The following is a 17,663-nucleotide window of genomic DNA, read 5'->3' on the forward strand; positions in this document are numbered from 1 at the left end:
GAAACCCCCCATCCACTAGCAGTTGTTCCTCATTCATCCCTCTTTCAGCCCTGACAGCTGCTAGTCTGATTTCAGCCTCTTAGATCTACTTTTTCTGGACAACTAGTATAAAAGAAATGATATTCTATGTAGCCTTTTGTGTGTGGCTTCTTTCACTTAGCATAATGTTTAAAATTGATCCATAGTGTAGCACATTCCAATATTTCATATCTTTTATTTTATTTTATTTTTTTGGTGAGGAAGATTTGCCCTGAGCTAACATCTGTTGCAGATCTTCCTCTTCTTTTGCTCGAGGAAAACTAGCCCTGAGCTAATATTCATGCCAGTCTTCCTCTATTTGTATGTGGGATGCCTCTATAGCATGGCTGATGAGTGGAGTAGGTCCATGCCTGTGATCCCCATGAACCAAACCCACGAACCCCACACTGCTGAAATGAAGTGCATGGAATGTTAACCACTCGTCCATGGGGCTGGCCCAATATTTCATTTCTTTTTATGTCTGAATAGTCTTCCATTGCATGGATAAATCACAAATTGTTTATCCATTCCCTAGTTGAAGGACATTTAAGTTATTTCCACTTTTGGCTATTATGAATAATGCTTCTATGAGCATACAGTTCTCACAGATATATATCTAGGAGTAGAATTGTTGGGTCATATGATTACCCTATATTTAACTTTTTGAGGAACTGCCAAAATGTTTTACAAAGGAGCTGCAGCATCTTACATTCCAATAAGCAATAGATGAGGGTTCGAATTTCTCTAGAGACTTGTCAACACTTGTTATTATCTGACATTGATTATAGTCATCTTAATGGATATGAAGTGGTATCTTGTGGTTTTGATTAGTATTTACTTAATGACTTGTGAAGCTGAACATACTTGCCTGTGCCCGTTGGCCATTTGTATAACTTCTCTGGAAAAATGTCTATTCAAGTCCTTTGCTCATTTTTTATTGAGTTATTTGTCTCTTTGCTGTTGAGTTGTAAGAATTCTTAATATACTTTAGATATTATACTCTTACTAGATATATGAATTATAAATATTTTCATACTTTCTGTGGGTGGTTTTTCATTTTCTCAATAGTGTCGTTTGATGCAGAAACATTTTTAATTTTGATGAAATCCAATTTATGTGTATTTTTTGTATGTTTGGGTTTTAGGAATCATATCTAAGAAACCTTTACTTAACTCAAGGTCACAATAGTTACACATATGTTTTATTCTAAAGGTTTTATAGTTTCAGTTTTATAGGTTTTTGATATTTTTGAGTTAAGTTTTGTATAAGATATGAGGTAGGAGTCAAAATTCATTCTTTCACATGAGGATATCCAGTTGTCCCAGCATAATTTGTTGAAAAGACTATTCTTTCTCCCATTGAATTGTCTTGGCACCCTTGTCAAATATCAGTTGCCTCAGAATGTATGGTTTTATTTCTGAACACTCATTTCTATTCCATTAATCTGTCTATTCTTATTCCAATAACACATATCATTGATTACTATAGCTTTGTTAAATTTTGAATTCAAGAGGTCCAAGTCTTCCAATTTTGTCCTTCTTTTTCATCATTGCTTTGTCTTTTCTAGGTCTCTTGCATTTCCATATAAATTTTAGGACTAGCTTGTCAATTTGTAAAAAGATAAAATAAAATCCAATTAGTTTTGATAGAATTGTATAGATCAGTTTGAACAGGATTGACATTTTAACAATATTAAATCTTCCAACCATGAATATGTTATATCTTTTCATTTATTTAGTATTTTAATTTCTTCATAAGTTTCACTGTACATCTTGCACTTCTTTTATTTCTATTTAATTTATTTTTGTGCTATTGTAAATGGAATTGTTTTTTAAATTTTATTTCCAGATTGTTCATTGCTAGTGTATAGAAGTAAAATTGATTTTTGTATATTGGATTTGTATCCTACAACACTGAAGAACTTATTTATTAGCTCTAAATTTTCTTATACATTTCTAAGGATTTTCTACAGGTAAGATCATATCATATGAAAATAGATACAATTTTCTTTCTTTCTTTTCAATCTCAATTCCCTTCTGTTGCATAATTACCTTGGCTAGAACCTTCAATAAAATATAAATAGAACTGATGAGAGTGGCCAGCCTAGTATGTTCTTCACTTTAGGGGGAAAACTTTTAGTCTTTCCCCGTTAAGTATGATATTAGTTGAGGGTTTTATCAAATGGTTTATCTCTATGCATTGATACAACTGCATTTATATATTAATATGTATATTAATAATATATTAATATATTAATAATATGTATGATATGTATAATATGATATGATATGTAATAATATGTATGACAGTGATGGATTACCTTTTCTTGAAATAAATTGTGTACTTCAGATAAACCCTATTTGGTCACAGAATACTTTTTTCTAAATGACTATTGCATTTGATTCACCATATTTCATTTCATATGGAGGTGAAATATAATGGAATGAGTAAGAAAGACCATTGGTTTTTTTTTGTTTTTTTTTTTGGTTTTTTTTTTTTTTTTTTGGTGAGGAAGATTGGCCCTGAGCTAATACCTGTTGCCAATCTTCCTCTTTTTGCTTGAGGAAGATTAGTCCTGAGCTAACATCTGTGCCAGTCTTTCTCTATTTTGTATATGGGATGTGGCCACAGCATGGCTTGACAAGTGATGTAGGTCCACGCCTGGGATCTGGGCCCACAAACCCAGGCTGTTGACGGGGAACACACTGAGCTTAGCCACTATGCTACCAGACTGGTCCAACACAGTTATTTTTGACAAGACTATCTGGTTCTGTCACAAGTAGTTGGGACCATGAACAAAAGTACTTAATCTCCTTGTGTCTCAGATTTCTCCTTTATAAAATGTAAAATAATGGCATCTAACTAATAATGGATTTTTGAGGATCAAATAAATTAATATATGTGAAATGCTATGTGTTTGCTATTATTATAATTCATTACTATTAACGCATATTTTTCAGAAAGAGAGTTGATATCAGGTATATATTTTTGGTCTCTTCTTCTGTTTGCTTTCCACATTATTCTATCTTTATACAGTTCATGAGCTCTTTCTTTTCATTCATTAAACAAACATTAATACTTTGCTTCTCTGAAACAATTTGTGTAATGTAGAAATTGTTACTTCCTCGAAGGTTTACTAATACTTGCTTATAAAACATTCTTGAACTAACAATATTTTGTGGTGATTTTTACTTGCTGACAATTCCTCTGATGATTTTGGACACATTCAGATTTTATCATTTTTGTGTAGTTATTTATTGTCATATATATTGATAGAAACTGTCGTTTTCACTTTTTTCTTATGTATTGATTTGAAATTTTTCATATTTTCTTCTCTTGATTTTTAAATCTAACTACGTCTCTAATTATTTTCAAATTTTCACACTCAATACTGTTTGAGAGTTTATTTACCCTTCTTTAGCCAGTTCTGATAGAGGTTTGCCTGTTTCCATGACTTTAGTCTTCTTCCTTGTTTTGCCCCTTTATTCTATCTTGTGCTCAAATGACAGTTTGTGTTTATATTGTTTATATTTATATTGAATACGTGTGTGTGTGTAATTTCTATGCAGTTGCAACAAAAGGTAGGTGTCAAAGTTTAAACTTACTGCTCCTTATTAACTATAAATCCACATTATCTTGTTAAATAACAAAACATTTTAAAAATACTATGCACAGTGTGACACCATTTTATATATACACACATGCATAGGTTGAATCTAATTTTAAGTACACTGAAGCATTAATAATCATTACCTCTATGTACTTGAATTAGAGGTAATTTTATTTACCTTATCTTCAATTTTGCAATTCTCTATAACAACTATGTGTTACTGATATCCATTTTAAATGGAGAAAATCTTTTGCATCGTGCTGGTATTTTCCAAAATTGTTCCTTTTAATTATACCAATCATTTTCTCAAAATGTTGTAATGATTTGCTGTTGCCTAAAGGATAGAGTTTAAATTCTGTATTCTAATATTCAAAGGCCTCTGTCAGCTGGCACCAAGTTGCATTTCCACTCTTATATCCTAATTCTTACTCTGAAAACATCAGTTCCAACCAAATGCTTTTACCAGCTGTTCCCACAAATTTCCCTCTCCCATCTTCATATTTTGTTCAACCTGTGTTCAGCTACCCAGCTGAAGGAATCTCTATTATTTTCCCACCTATGCCAAATTCTTCCTATTATTCAAATTGCAATTACTCTTTCTGCATTTTTCGTAAATCCTTCTTGAAAAAAAAAGACAGCCTAAAGGGACCTTTTCTTCTTTGTATATCTTAAAGACGATATTGCTTTACCAGTTTTCTAACTAATCTTTTCCTACTCTGACATTCATTCTAGTGGCACTAACTCAGGATTTCACATACTCTCCTGTGTTTTGGGACCTGAAAAAAGCTGCCCATCCTAGAATGTGAGTGGGGACTGACATCCAGCACTCGCTGGCTACCCAAGCTGTGTGCCCTGGTAGAAGGCTGCTTCTGCCTAGAGGAAGGAGGACTTTCTAAAAAAGTTTCCATCCAGGGAGGAAGTCATGTTACAACTATAGTCTGTCCAGAGAGTGCATCCTTTTGTACTCCACACAATGTTCTGGTAAGTGAATAATTTTACAGTTCCACGTAATTAACCTTTTGAAAAGGTTCTATGTGTTCTAGCAAATTAGGATATGGGTTATGTTCTGTAATTAATTCATATATATCACATCACTTAGCATGATGCCACATGAATTTTTTGTGAACAAATATGCACTACTCAGGTATATCTTACCGAGAAATGAAATCTCTGGGGCTTCCCTCAGACAGATTCCTATATTTCAAGCAAATTGCAGCTGCAGCAACTTTGCCATCTGGTCTTCTAAACACCAGCAAAAAGATGAGAAGAGTTTGGAAGACAGAGGAGACATTTTATTAGTAATCACGGTAACTATTACTCATACTCAGACTTAATATCCCCTATATTCCTTTTTTTTAAGTTGAAACACAAGCATTGTCTCTGAGCAAAAGCGACAATAAATAACATTTAAAGGCTATTTTACAGGTTTCATATACATTAGCATTAGATAATAACCATGTTCTTTCCATTTCTGTTTAGAAGCCTAAATTGGTGCCTGGAATAGTAGCCAGCTGGTAAATATTTCTTAAATGGATAAAATAAGTTCTGTATTAATCGTCACTGCATATACAAGTCAGATACCATTAACTTTTTCATACAGATGAGCATATGAGATTGGAGCAGGAAAGATCAGAGTCACAAGCCCAGCAGATGGAATGTTCTGTCTACTATAGTGTCCTTAGTAAAAAGAGGGAGTGGGGAAAGCACACTTCCTCCTGCACGTGAGTAATTAGGAGTATGCTAAGCTATGACAGTCACTTAAGGGCATTCTCTTAAGTGTAGATAATGGTATTTCAAATCAAATAATTTACTTTTCTCCCCAAATCAGAAGCTTCTGGCTGGTAGAAGCTATGCTGTCTGCATTACTTGAGCAATAAACACAAATTAATATTCTTGGAGTTAGGGTCCAGAGTCACTGAGATGATATTCTGAAAAATCACAGCGACTAAAAATAGACTTGACTTTAATCCACGTTATTACAAATAGCCATTTGGAAATTCTTGTTTCTAGTATATTAATTGTGGAGACATCATCAAAGCTGCTACAAGTATTTATGATGGTTGTAAAAGAACACAGGTTGGAGAGCTGTTTACATGTGTGAAATACAGGATTGTGCTCCACATTCCTACTGTTACCAGAACAACATGCACAGCCCCTCACAGGGAGCTCACATTGGGTTAGTCTACACAGCGTCACCAAAAATGCCTTTCTGCTTCTAAGCACCAGAAAGTGGTGCTTTTTCACAATATGAAACTTGTAACCTCTAGTTTTTCTCTTTTAGCATTAGCTTCTAAGAAAGTCTTAACTAAACTAGCGGCTTATCTTTAAGAATTGTGCAAGTCCTTGCCGCATGCATGACTTCATTGTGCTCATTTTAGCTGTGGTCTCATCTTAGTACTTCATTTCAATTATTCTTTGATTTCTAAATTTTATTTCATCTGAATTACCCACATTTTTGGTAACTTGCCTAAAAGTCTTTGGAAGAACCGGGTTATACATGTGGATAAGGAGTTCTCCAGCACAAACTGTAAAACTAAAAGTAGGAAAAGTCAGAACTCACTTTACAGATAGAGAACCTGAGGCACTGAGATGTAAAGTGCCTTGTCCAAGGACAAAATCAGTATTCTAAAGCCACAGCTGCCTGATTTTTCACATTCCGATTCATTTTCCTCTTCTCAAGTAGATATATGTCTAGGGTGCATATTGACTTGGCACAGCCTCCTTTTCCTCCTCACTTCTTTCCACTCTCTCCTCAGGTGTGCCCTCCTCCCCTTCTGTCAGACAGATTTGGGCCTTTTTGTGTTTTGATGTTTCCTATTCATTCGAATAGATGGAGTAGTAGGTTTCAGGGACTCCCACTTCAGATCTGACCTGCCTGGCCCTCTGCAGAGGAAGCTGGAAGGGTAAAGAAGAAGACTGAGCTCGGAAGGTGCCCCCAAACACCGTGTTTGTTCCCAATTAGAAAACAAGCTGATTTATCTTTGAGCTCAACTTTTCTTTTTTAAATTTCAACTGGGAAACTTACAACGTGCCAAATAGTAAATCTTTAATTTTAATTTGAAACCTTTTCTTAAGACTTCTTATGATGAAAAATGCTTGAGGCATGGTTTACTTAATGGGAACTATTTTATCGTAATACCGTAAGCCTGCAAGCTAACGTTCCCTAGTTTGAATAACGTAGGGAAAAAAACCCAAAAATGACATCTGCATCAGGATTATGTCAGAAATTGTGCCAAGGAATAGCTGAAGTTAATGAAGACATGACCAGGCTCCACAAAGCTAATTAGTGTGCTGAATCTTCCTATAGAAGGAAATTTGCTTGCATCACCCCTGGGTCCTAATTTGAGAATGACCCAAAGTCACACTTCACAAGGTAGTATTAAAGGAAAACCATATCAAGGGCTCTCTATAAATCTGCAAAGGAAAATATATTATCTCCGTACATGAATAAGTTTCTTTCTTTTCTTTTTTCTTTTTTTTTTGCCTGAGGAAGTTTAGCGTTGAGCTAACATCTGTGCCAATCCTCCTCCACTTTATTGGTGGCTTACCACCACAGCATGGCTGACAAGTGGTGTAGGTCCACTCCGGGGATGCAAACTTGCAAACCTTGGCTGCTGAAGAGGAGTATGCTGAACTTAACCACTATGCCATGGGGTCCGTCCCCAAGTTTGTTTCTTTAATGGTTAAAGTTAAATGGTTTATTGTTTCTTAAATTTTTTTTTTCTTCTTCTCCCCAAAGCCCCCCAGTACATAGTTGTATATTCGAGCAGCAAGTCTTTCTGGTTGTGCCATGCGGGACGCTGCCTCAGCATGGCTTGATGAGTGGTGCCAGGTCCATGGCCAGGATCCAAACTGGCGAAACCCTGGGCTGTGGAAGCAGAGCACTGGAACCTAACCGCTTGGCCACAGGACCAGCCCCTAAATTGTTTATTTTTACTACAGGTTTCTCAGAGCCTTAATATGTTAATAAACACTGGCATTCTCAAAGAAAGGAATGTGATGGTCAGACACCTAAGAGTAGATACACCACTTTAGTCACTCATATTCTAAAGGATAAAAATATAAGCATGTAGATAATCTTAAGTGTGTATTTTGGTCCTTAAGGGTGTGGAGTCATGCTGCATGGATGTGCAACTGACACCACCACATACTAGATGTGTGAACTGGGATGAATAATTTAATCCTTCTATTCCTTTGTTTCCTCATGTATAAAATAAGGATAATGATAGAATCCATACCATGAGCTTGTTACAAAGACAACTTGCAATGATAAATGTATTTGAAAGCCATAGCTGTGTATTTTTCCACATTTCACTTCATGTTTCCTCTTCTTGCATGGACATACGTCTAGTGTGCACATCAACTTGGCACAGCCTCCTTTCCCTCTTCGCTGCTTTCCACTGCCTCCTCAGGTGTGCTCTCCTCCTCTTTCATTAGACAGAATTGACCTGTTTTGATATGTTTCGATCTTCCCTATTCATTTGGATACATGGAAGAGCCTAGGAAAACCCAGCAAATGACAGCTAATGTACATGATTTCTTTTTCTTATATGTTATGTATATATCATACATAAATACTCCTGCAATCATAAATAAAATAACTTATTTGAAATCATTATATTTAAAAACGTCTCTAAATTTTTAGTTCATATTTTCATTGTTGTAACAAATATACATTGTCTTGTGTCTTCAGTCCTGTAAAACTCTTTAGCATGCTCCCAAAGCTCTGAAGTCCTTCAAAATTTGTGAAGTCTTGCAGCCAGAGTCTTTGTATACTCAGCCTCCATGGACTGCTCTGAGACTAAGTCCCAGCGCATGTCTGCTTAGTTAGCATCTAGCACAGCCTTCTTTACCATCAGCTGAGTTCCTATTATGTGCGTGGTTCTTTACACCTGCTATTTCTAATCTTCATATTAGTCACAAGTGGTCAATAATTTCATTTTCAGATAAGAAAACTGAGGCTTGAGGAAGTTGCACAGCTAGTAACACCTGGAACTTGAGTCATAAATCAGGACTTACTGAGGTCAAATCCCATCTCCTTGAGCTTCACCCTGCAGCCATGCGAGCTCTGAAATAAGATCAAACAATCATCTCTCCCATGGAGAGCCTGGGCGACTAGGTAACTGAGGCAGAGCCAGTTAAATTAAAGGGAGCAATACATGAGGGCAGGAATTTATCCTAATGAATCTGAGTATTTCATATCCTAATGAATCCACATTCTGTGGATTTAATGTTCCAAAATTTGGGAAAAATTACTAAGGATTATTTTCCTACCTTTATATTTTTCTACTTGCTAGATTTTTGAAAAGTCTGTTTCAGTTCTCCCCATAAATCAATTGTATGTCTTGGCTTCACCGTATGAGGCTTGCTTACTTGGATACATTACTTGTTATGTAAGTGAGGTTGCACAGACATACGTGTAGCATATTTTCTTAAGAGGAAATAAAATACTTCATACCTTACCTCATTAATCTCTGTAGTACTCTTAGAATTTCTAAGGAAGCATCTGACTATACATATAAATCAGGAAGACTGGACTCAATAAGAATGATGTTAGTAAAAGGTTTAATTTGTCAAGTTGACAAGGGTACTTCTTCGTTCATGATGCCTAATCTAAAACTCAGGACTTCCCCAGTGGTCATAAGTCACTAAGCAGATTATAATGAATAAGGTATGGACGTGGAGAAGACTATCATGTTTTCAAACTTTGTGCTACTTGGTTACTCTTTGCAATATTTACTAAACACTTAATATGTACAAGCACTGTTTGAAATGTTGCAGATGCAACAGTGGACAAAACAGATGAAAATCCGTGCATGGTTGAAGCTTACGTTCAACTGGGGTTAAGAGGATAATAAACTAGCAAATTACACACACACAAGCACACCCCACATACACCACACCGCTTACGTATGAAGGTGATAAATCCTATGGAGAAAATGAACACGGGGAGAGGAAAAGCAAATATGTCTCGAAGAGAGGGAGGCACAATTTTAGGTAGTGTGGCCAGGAAAAGGCACTGGGAGAACGCTCTTGCTTTCATTTTTAAATTCCTTTCGTTGTTTTTTTGTTGTTGCTGTTGTTTTTGTTTGTGTGTTTGTTTTTGTGTTTTTAAGATTTGAAAGAGGTAAAGAAGTGATCCCTGTTGGTTCTGGGGAGGAATAGCCCTGAAAGAAGAAAGAAGTGCAAGGGTGGAATGTGCCTTATGGGTCAGAGGAACAGCAAGGAGCTCAGGGGCCAGGATGAATAAGTACACAGAAACAAACAAGATCAGATAGGTAAGAGAAGGCCGGCTTTTGTTGGTCTTCAAGGCTTTTCTAAAGATTTTGGCTTTGGCTTAGAGAGAATAAGCTAGTAAAACTCTGAGAAGAAAAATGAAATGAGGCTTTTATTTTAAAAGATCATACTGCACTTTTCTTCTAATTAGATTGTAAGAAGTTGCAAAAGATTGGCACATTGATCTTATAATGATAAAAAGGTACCGAATCAGAAACTATAAGATGCAAAGAAACAAAAATAAGCTAAATTCCTGAAAAGAATAGGCCATTCCTAGGAGTCTAGAGACCCGTAGATGCTTTTATCACCGGATCCAGCGCTAGAAGGAACAATCGTAAATGAGTCTACAGAAGAAAGAGCCTAACTTGGAATCAGACAGTGATCCTGTGAAGATGTGAAGCCTGGTATGAGGAATTAGAGTTCCTAGGCATCCTGATCACAGAATGAGTCCACAACCATCAAGATTTTCTTTTTCATGGGCCATTTGCTGTAGGCAGCAGCACAGTAGATGCTCAGGGGTAATCGAATAAAATGGGTAGAAGTCTTCCCAAAGCATCTAAACCCATCACTTAATGCAAGATAGCAGACTTATAAAGGATGTTTAAATAAATATGGTAAATACATAAAAGAACCAAGTGGAAAAGGAAGAGGAAGGTGACACATATGATTAGATGAAGATTTTCAGCCCCACAATGGAATCTACAAAAAGGAAGAAATGGAAATTCTAGAATTAAAATCATCAGACATAAAGAATTTATTTAATAGACTTCACAACAGTAGACACAGCAAAACAAACAAACAAACAAACAAAAAGGACCAGGGAACTAAAATTCAAAGACAAAAATAAATTTAAAAATAAACTGACCAGGTGGGGCTGGCCCGGTGGCACAGCAGTTAAGTTCACGTGCTCTGCCTCAGTGGCCAGGATTTCACTCGTTTGGATCCCGCACATGGACCTACGTGCTGCTCCTCAAGCCACGCTGTGGCAGGCGTCCCACATGTAAAGTAGAGGAAGATGGGCATGGATGTTAGCTCAGGGCTGATCTTCCTCAGCAAAAAGAGGAGGATTGGCAGCAAATGTTAGCTCAGGGATAATCTTCCTAAAAGAAAACACGCACACACACACACACACACACACACACGCACAACTGAACAGGCCATTGGAGACTGTAGGAGAATATTAAATTGTCTAACACATGTAATTGGAGTCCTAGTAGCAGATGAGAGAGGAATATAGATAGAATTATTTTTTTAATGATGAAGAAAATCTAGCAACACAGCAAAACCCAAGCAAGATAAATACAATTAAAACCATATTTAGGCACATCAGAGATTAACTTCTGAAATCTAAGATAAATAGAAAATCTAAAACTCAGCCAAGAGTTTGGAAACATTACATTCAGAAGAACAAAAATAAAGATATCTCACATCTTATGAGAAACAGTGGAAGCCAAAAGGTAAGAGAATGGAACTTTTACTTAGGGAAAAATAATCAATATGTAATTTTACAGCGAATGAACATATCTCTCAAAAATTAAAGTGATATAAAGTGATTTTATGACAGATAAAAGCCAAGTAAACTAGTTTTCAAGCTAAAGAAGAAAAATCATATGATCATATCAATTAATATGGAAAAAGCATTTGACAAAATTCAAAAGCTATCTGTAATTTTAAAATCTCCACAAATTAGGAATAGAGAGAAATTACCTCAACCTGTTCAAGAGTATCTACAAAAATTCTAACAGTAGCTTCCTACATAATGGAATAGATTGAATGCTATCACTCTAAGGTCAGGGCAAAGAGGTCTGTCTCACCATTCTTATTCAGCATAGCACTAGAATTTCTAGCCACTGCATTAAGATAATAATAACAAAATAAATAAAAGCATATGCACTGGAAAGCAAGCGATAAAACTATCCCTATTTATAGATGACATGAATTTCTACATGGAAAATCAAAAGAATCTATAAAACAAAACAAAACCCTACAATTAATAAGTGAGGTTGGCTAGATCACAGGATTCAAGATCAGCACACAAAAATCAGTCGTATTTCTATATATTAAAAATTAACATGTGGAAATCAAAATTAAATACACAGTACCACTTACAGTCATGAGGAAGGAAATGGAATAGCTAGATATAAACTTAACAAAACATGTCTGGGTTATGTATGTGGAAAATCACAAAATGCTGATGAAAGGAATAAGAGACATAAATAAATGGAGAGATGTCCTGTTCTTGGATTGAAAGACTCGACGTAGCAAAGATGTCAATTCTCCCCAACATTATCTGTAAGTTTAATATAATTCCTACTAAAACCCAAGTAAGATATTTTTCCATTCCAGACAAAAGCAAGTTCATTCTAAAATTTATATAGAAAGACACCAGAGTAAATAAAACAATCTTGGAAAAGACAAATAAAGTGGAAAAAATCACTCTACCCTCAGGTAAGACCTAAAAAAAAAACTTTTATCTTGACTAATCCAGACAGTGTTGTATTGGTAGAGGGAAAGAGACAATAGGTCAACGAAGCAGAACAGAGAACCCAGAAATAGACCCACATAAATATGATCAACCGATTTTTGACAAAGGTACAATAGAATTCAATGGAGGAAGGTAGCTTTTTCAAGAAATAGTGCTGGAGAAATTGAAGGTCCATGTGAAAGAGAGAAACAGACATAAAAGCAGCCTTTATAGAGAGATTGGGCCAAAGCCTGATTGTAGAAAGTGCAGAGGAGAACAGGAGGAAAGCATCTGAAAACCGGAAGTACCGAATATTTTTAGAGCAGTTTTATTATGAGTCAAAAAAAATTATGAGAGTGGCAGGAAAAGTAAGTATGTAGGATCAAGAGTAATACCAATAAAAAGACAAATAAACCTTACCTTTTTCTTACTTAGAAAATGGAAAGTACAGATATCTTATCACACTATCATATGTATTAGAGGTAATGCTTCTAGCTAATTAATAGTGTCTATTTTCTCCTACAAATTTCTGTTATTGCACATTGTTGTTATTATTGGATTTTAACTACTCTTAGGTGATTGTCTCATCTGACATACTAAAATATTGTTCAACATCTGTTGACACAGCATATCCTCTTCATAGCTCCAATGTCTAGTACAGCCATGCACATAGTTGGAATTGAGAAATATTTATTAAATGCAATTAAATTGAATGAAATCCACTTACTAAATGGCTTGATTTTAATTTTAAGGCCTAAGGCCATTGCTCTCACATTTTTCCCCCTGACACATTTGCTTAAGGAGTTTTTCCCAGGACTCTCTCTTCAACCCCATCCAACTCCAGGCACAGTTCCTCCTCCTTCGTTGCTATCTAAAGATAAGTTCACCTTGGCTCTCCTTCAGATTCATCTCCCTTAATTACTCACGAAGTTCACTCCATTGTTTCCTCTGTGAAATCTAGTACTTACCATCTCCGGCTTATATTGCACCTCTGGAACTGCCCAAGAGTTCTCGTAGCTCTCTCATATTTTGTTTTCTGAGCTAGATTATATCTCCTATAAATGTATCTTTTATTTCTTCTGTTCCTTGTATTCATCTAAATTCCTCGTATTTTAAGAATAGGAAATCAATACTATTGTTATTCCACTCACATAGCAGATCATATTTGACTCTCTGATGGAATATTGGGAGAACATAAATTCCAAGCCTTGAGTCTAATGAAATAGATTTCTTTTTTGGATAATTTATCTTAGCAATAATCTTTTTACTCTAAACTTCTATAGCTTATATTAGCTAGATCACTCAATTAATATTTACATGACACTTTTAACAGTTACTTATACTCTGGTTACGATATATAAGCTCCAATATAGTTTTATTTTTCTTCCTCGTGCCTAGCCATGTGTCTCTGTCTGAGTAGAAATAGCCAGTGGCTGTTTGAGCCCATGGCTCTACAAGGGTGTGTAACTCTTTTTAGGGAGAGAATATCTCAATAATATTTATGTTGTTTATAGATGAGCTTTTGTTTATTGTTGACAGATAAGAGAAAGCAAACAAGAGCTCATTTGGTCTATATAGTAAGTAATGGTATTTATGAGTTATATCTTTGTATTTTGAGAGGTTAGATGAGAATCTAAAAGTGAAAGGTAGAGAGTATTTCAAGAAAGGGGGAGAGCAAGATCCATAAATGGAAAATACAATAAATTAGACCGTGTAAAAATTAAAAACTTTTGCTGTGTGAAAGATCTCTTTAAATGGAAAAAATGCAAGTTTATAGACTGGACAAAAATATTTGCAAACCACATATCCAGCAAAGAAACTAGCCCTTAGAACTTATGAAGAATTATCAACACGCAACAGTTAAAAAAAAAGAAAGAAAGAAAAAGAAAACGAAAACACAAACAATCCAATTAGAAAATGAGCAAAAGATATGAACAAATATTTCATTGAAGAGGATATGCAACTGGTAAATAAATCACATGAAGAGGTGTTCAACATTTTTGGTCATTAGGGAAATGCAAATTCAAACTGCAATGAGATGTCACTGCACATCTATTAAAATGACTTTAAAAATAGTGATAACGCTACATGTTGACAAGAGCGAGGGGCAACTAGATCACTCATATATTGCTTAGATGCACCAAAATAAATTCTAAGTGGATCAAAGATTTACATGAAAAAGATAATATACCTTGTGTAAAGTTATTAGAAGAAAAATTCTAATTATTTTGTTCCCTTGAGATCAGGAAGCAAGAGACGAAGTCAAAATGTATAAAACACAAATATCAGACTTCACTATATTAAAATAAGATGAGAGGCAAGTGGATCATATCATTTCTCTACAAAAGACATCCTAAGATTGTGAAGGGACAAGACACGCAACTCAGCTGGAAAAGCAGAGACATTAGATAAATAAGAAAATAGCCAATACATATATGAAAACATGATTTACTTCACTAGAAGTCTTGGAAATAGAAGTTAAAATGATTAGACATCAGTATTTGCTCTTCAATTCTTTAGCTTCCCATCCTGTAGATTCTCTGATTTTGCCACATGGAAAGCCTATAGGCATCTGCTCAGCTTTTTGATGCACATGAAAAATGGAAGTATAAGGAGATTAGAACACGTGCTGTCGACTCTTGTGCATGGGCATTAGGGACTAGTAAATAAATAACACCCTTTTCTCTTCTCTGGGTAGACAATTCTCAGCTGCATTCCCTACAGTTGCCTCCTACATGGTCCCTAGTAGGATCCAGCCATAGTTGCCCTCAGTGGTAATCAGCTAGATAATATGTTCTTGGATAAACTTCCTGAACCTTTTACTGAGTCTCTGCTTCTTCAGGAAACTTAACTAAAATATTTGTCTTTGCTGCAAAGCAACATACATCAATTTTATATTTTCAAAGTCATTTAATCAGCTATAAAAAACTATCTATATACCTTCATTCAATATGAAATATTTATTGAATGACTATAATGTCTAGAATTATGCTAGGCATGGATCTAATAGTGAGCAAAACTAAAAAGACAGCAACAACAAAACTTTGCACCCAAAGAGTTTACAGTCTAGTAAAGAAAATGCACATTTAACAAAGAATCAGACAAAATAAATGAATTAGATGTTAAAGCAAATAAAAGAGGCATAGACTGGTAAATAAGGATAATCTAGTTGTAGAGACCAGGGAAGGTTTCTCTGAAGAAGTGGTGATTGGACGGAAACCTGAGGAAGAGGGAAGATAACCTAGGCAATGAGTGTAGGGTTAGGAGAAGAAAGTGAATACCAGAAAGAATGACAAGTGCAAAGACTTGGAGGCTGAAGGACTCAGGATACACATACAGATATCACGAACAAACAGGAAACAAAACAAAGTATCTGGAGCAAGGTGTCAAGAGGGAGTTTTGTGCAACATAAGACTAGGAAGATGAATTGGGACAAAGCCAGGCAATCCATGTGGGCCATGCTAATTTTTTCTTTGTCTTAAGACCTTTGAAATTGAAACATACTTGGAAACAGACGGCATCATCAGAATTCTGTTTTCAAAAGACCATTCTGTCTACCACAACTAATACTCATTGAGAGTTTACCCTGTGCCAGGCATTGTTCTGAGCACTATGCATCTTTTACAGGTCGGATGCTCATAAGAGCCCTATAAGGTTTGTATTGTTATCCCCACTTAAGAGTGAGGAGATTGAAGAACAGAGTAATTATCTTGTACAAGTGCACATGGTGAATATGTGGCAGCGCAGACCCCTGGTGTCTGACTTCCTCACTCACACTATTAATCCCCAAGCTAAACTGCCCCTACAGTGTAAGAAGAGGGAGGGAGTAGCAGAACGGATGTGGGTGCCAGTTAAAAGACTATTTTAGCCATCTAGGAGAGGAGAGATGCAAGCTTGGTCTGTGTGCTCAAGGTGAGATGGACAGAAACAGATAGGTCGAATATGGTTCTCAATGGGGAGAAATTTTTCTCTCTCCTCCCACCCCAGAACATTTGGCAAAGTCTGGAGTAATTTTTGGTTGTCAGAACTCGGGAGAACTAATGAATAGAGACCAGGGATTCTGACAATGCATAGGACAGCCCCCCACAAGAAAGAATTATCCACCTGAAGTGTCAATGGAGTCAGCGTTGAAAAATCCTGGTGCAAATAAATATTTTAGGAGGAAAATTGATAAAACTCAATAGTGGATGGAGTATGTGGGATGAGAAAGTAGAAGGTGTCAGGGATATTTTATAACAGAGAAGACCATGACAACACTATACAGAACACAGGAAGCGTACTAGATTTGGAAGATAAACTGTCAGATTAGTCATCTAAATAGAGTTGCTGTGTAGTCAGTAGTTTTAGTTAGTTCTAGAGCACAAAGGAAAATTCCATATTAGAGACATATATTTTGAGTCACCTGGGTATAGATCTTTTTTTAAATCATAAGCACAAATAGTATCTCCTAGGGTTAAAATACAGAGTAAAAGAAAATAATGCCCTAGGATGAACCTTAAAGGGGTCCAGCATTTAATGGCCTTTTACCAAAGGAAAAAAGAAGACAGAGAGATTAGAGAGGTAGGAATAAAAACAAAATAATGTTGTGTTCAAGAAGCCAAGGGAGGAAAATTTTTAAAATGATAGAATAGTGCTGAGAAGTTAAGTAAGGTAAAAAATGAAAACCAAAAAATGTCTGTTTCAGGGACATGGAAGTCATCGGGCTCTAATGAAGAGCGAATTTGGAATGTTGATAACTTTTTGGATTAGAGTGGGGTTAGGCATGTGTGTGTGCACAACACACACATAGATGTCATTCAAAAAATAATTCTACTGTACTAGGTAGCTTCCCATGTTCTAGACTCCATGCAGACAAAATGATTAACGTTCATCTCAATACCACAAGGCATATGTTATTATACTCATTTCACAAAGACGAAATGAAGGCTCAAAGATGTCAAGCGACTTGACAGAGGCCACATCAAAAGCATATTTTAGAACCTGGTTTCTAACCTAAGACATACAGGCTCTAATTACCACACTCTTTCTCTTACACAGCACAAAAAGGGAAAGCTTTAAACAAAATGGCATCTGCTTCTGTTGACTTTAATCTTATTTGCAAAATCTGGATTCATCTCACTCAGACACAAAATTGTTTTCACATGTTTTCTCTCTTTTTGTAAGCAAGGTAGACCATGGGGCTATTAATCATTTCTGTAACAGACAAAGCTGACTTGTAGAAACCAATCTGTATTATTCATTGGGAACTACATTGTGGATTGAGATACTATATCAGCAAAGGAAACAGATGGCCCA

At 35.8% G+C, this 17,663-nt stretch overlaps 1 long non-coding RNA gene across 2 annotated transcripts in view; it reads left to right on the forward strand.

Moving 5' to 3' along the window:
* LOC139045077 (uncharacterized) overlaps positions 1–17,663 on the forward strand; it is an 88,195-nt gene that overhangs the window by 63,994 nt on the left and 6,538 nt on the right. The window contains exons 2-3 of one of the 2 annotated variants that reach the window (XR_011502744.1): positions 4,361–4,609; positions 9,745–9,906. This is a non-coding gene — a long non-coding RNA (uncharacterized lncRNA). The remainder of the gene's footprint in view (positions 1–4,360; positions 4,610–9,744; positions 9,907–17,663) is intronic. The other variant, XR_011502743.1, reaches the window with a different exon arrangement.

Source organism: Equus asinus, chromosome 4 (assembly GCF_041296235.1).
Source record: "Equus asinus isolate D_3611 breed Donkey chromosome 4, EquAss-T2T_v2, whole genome shotgun sequence".
Lineage (NCBI taxonomy): Eukaryota > Metazoa > Chordata > Mammalia > Perissodactyla > Equidae > Equus > Equus asinus.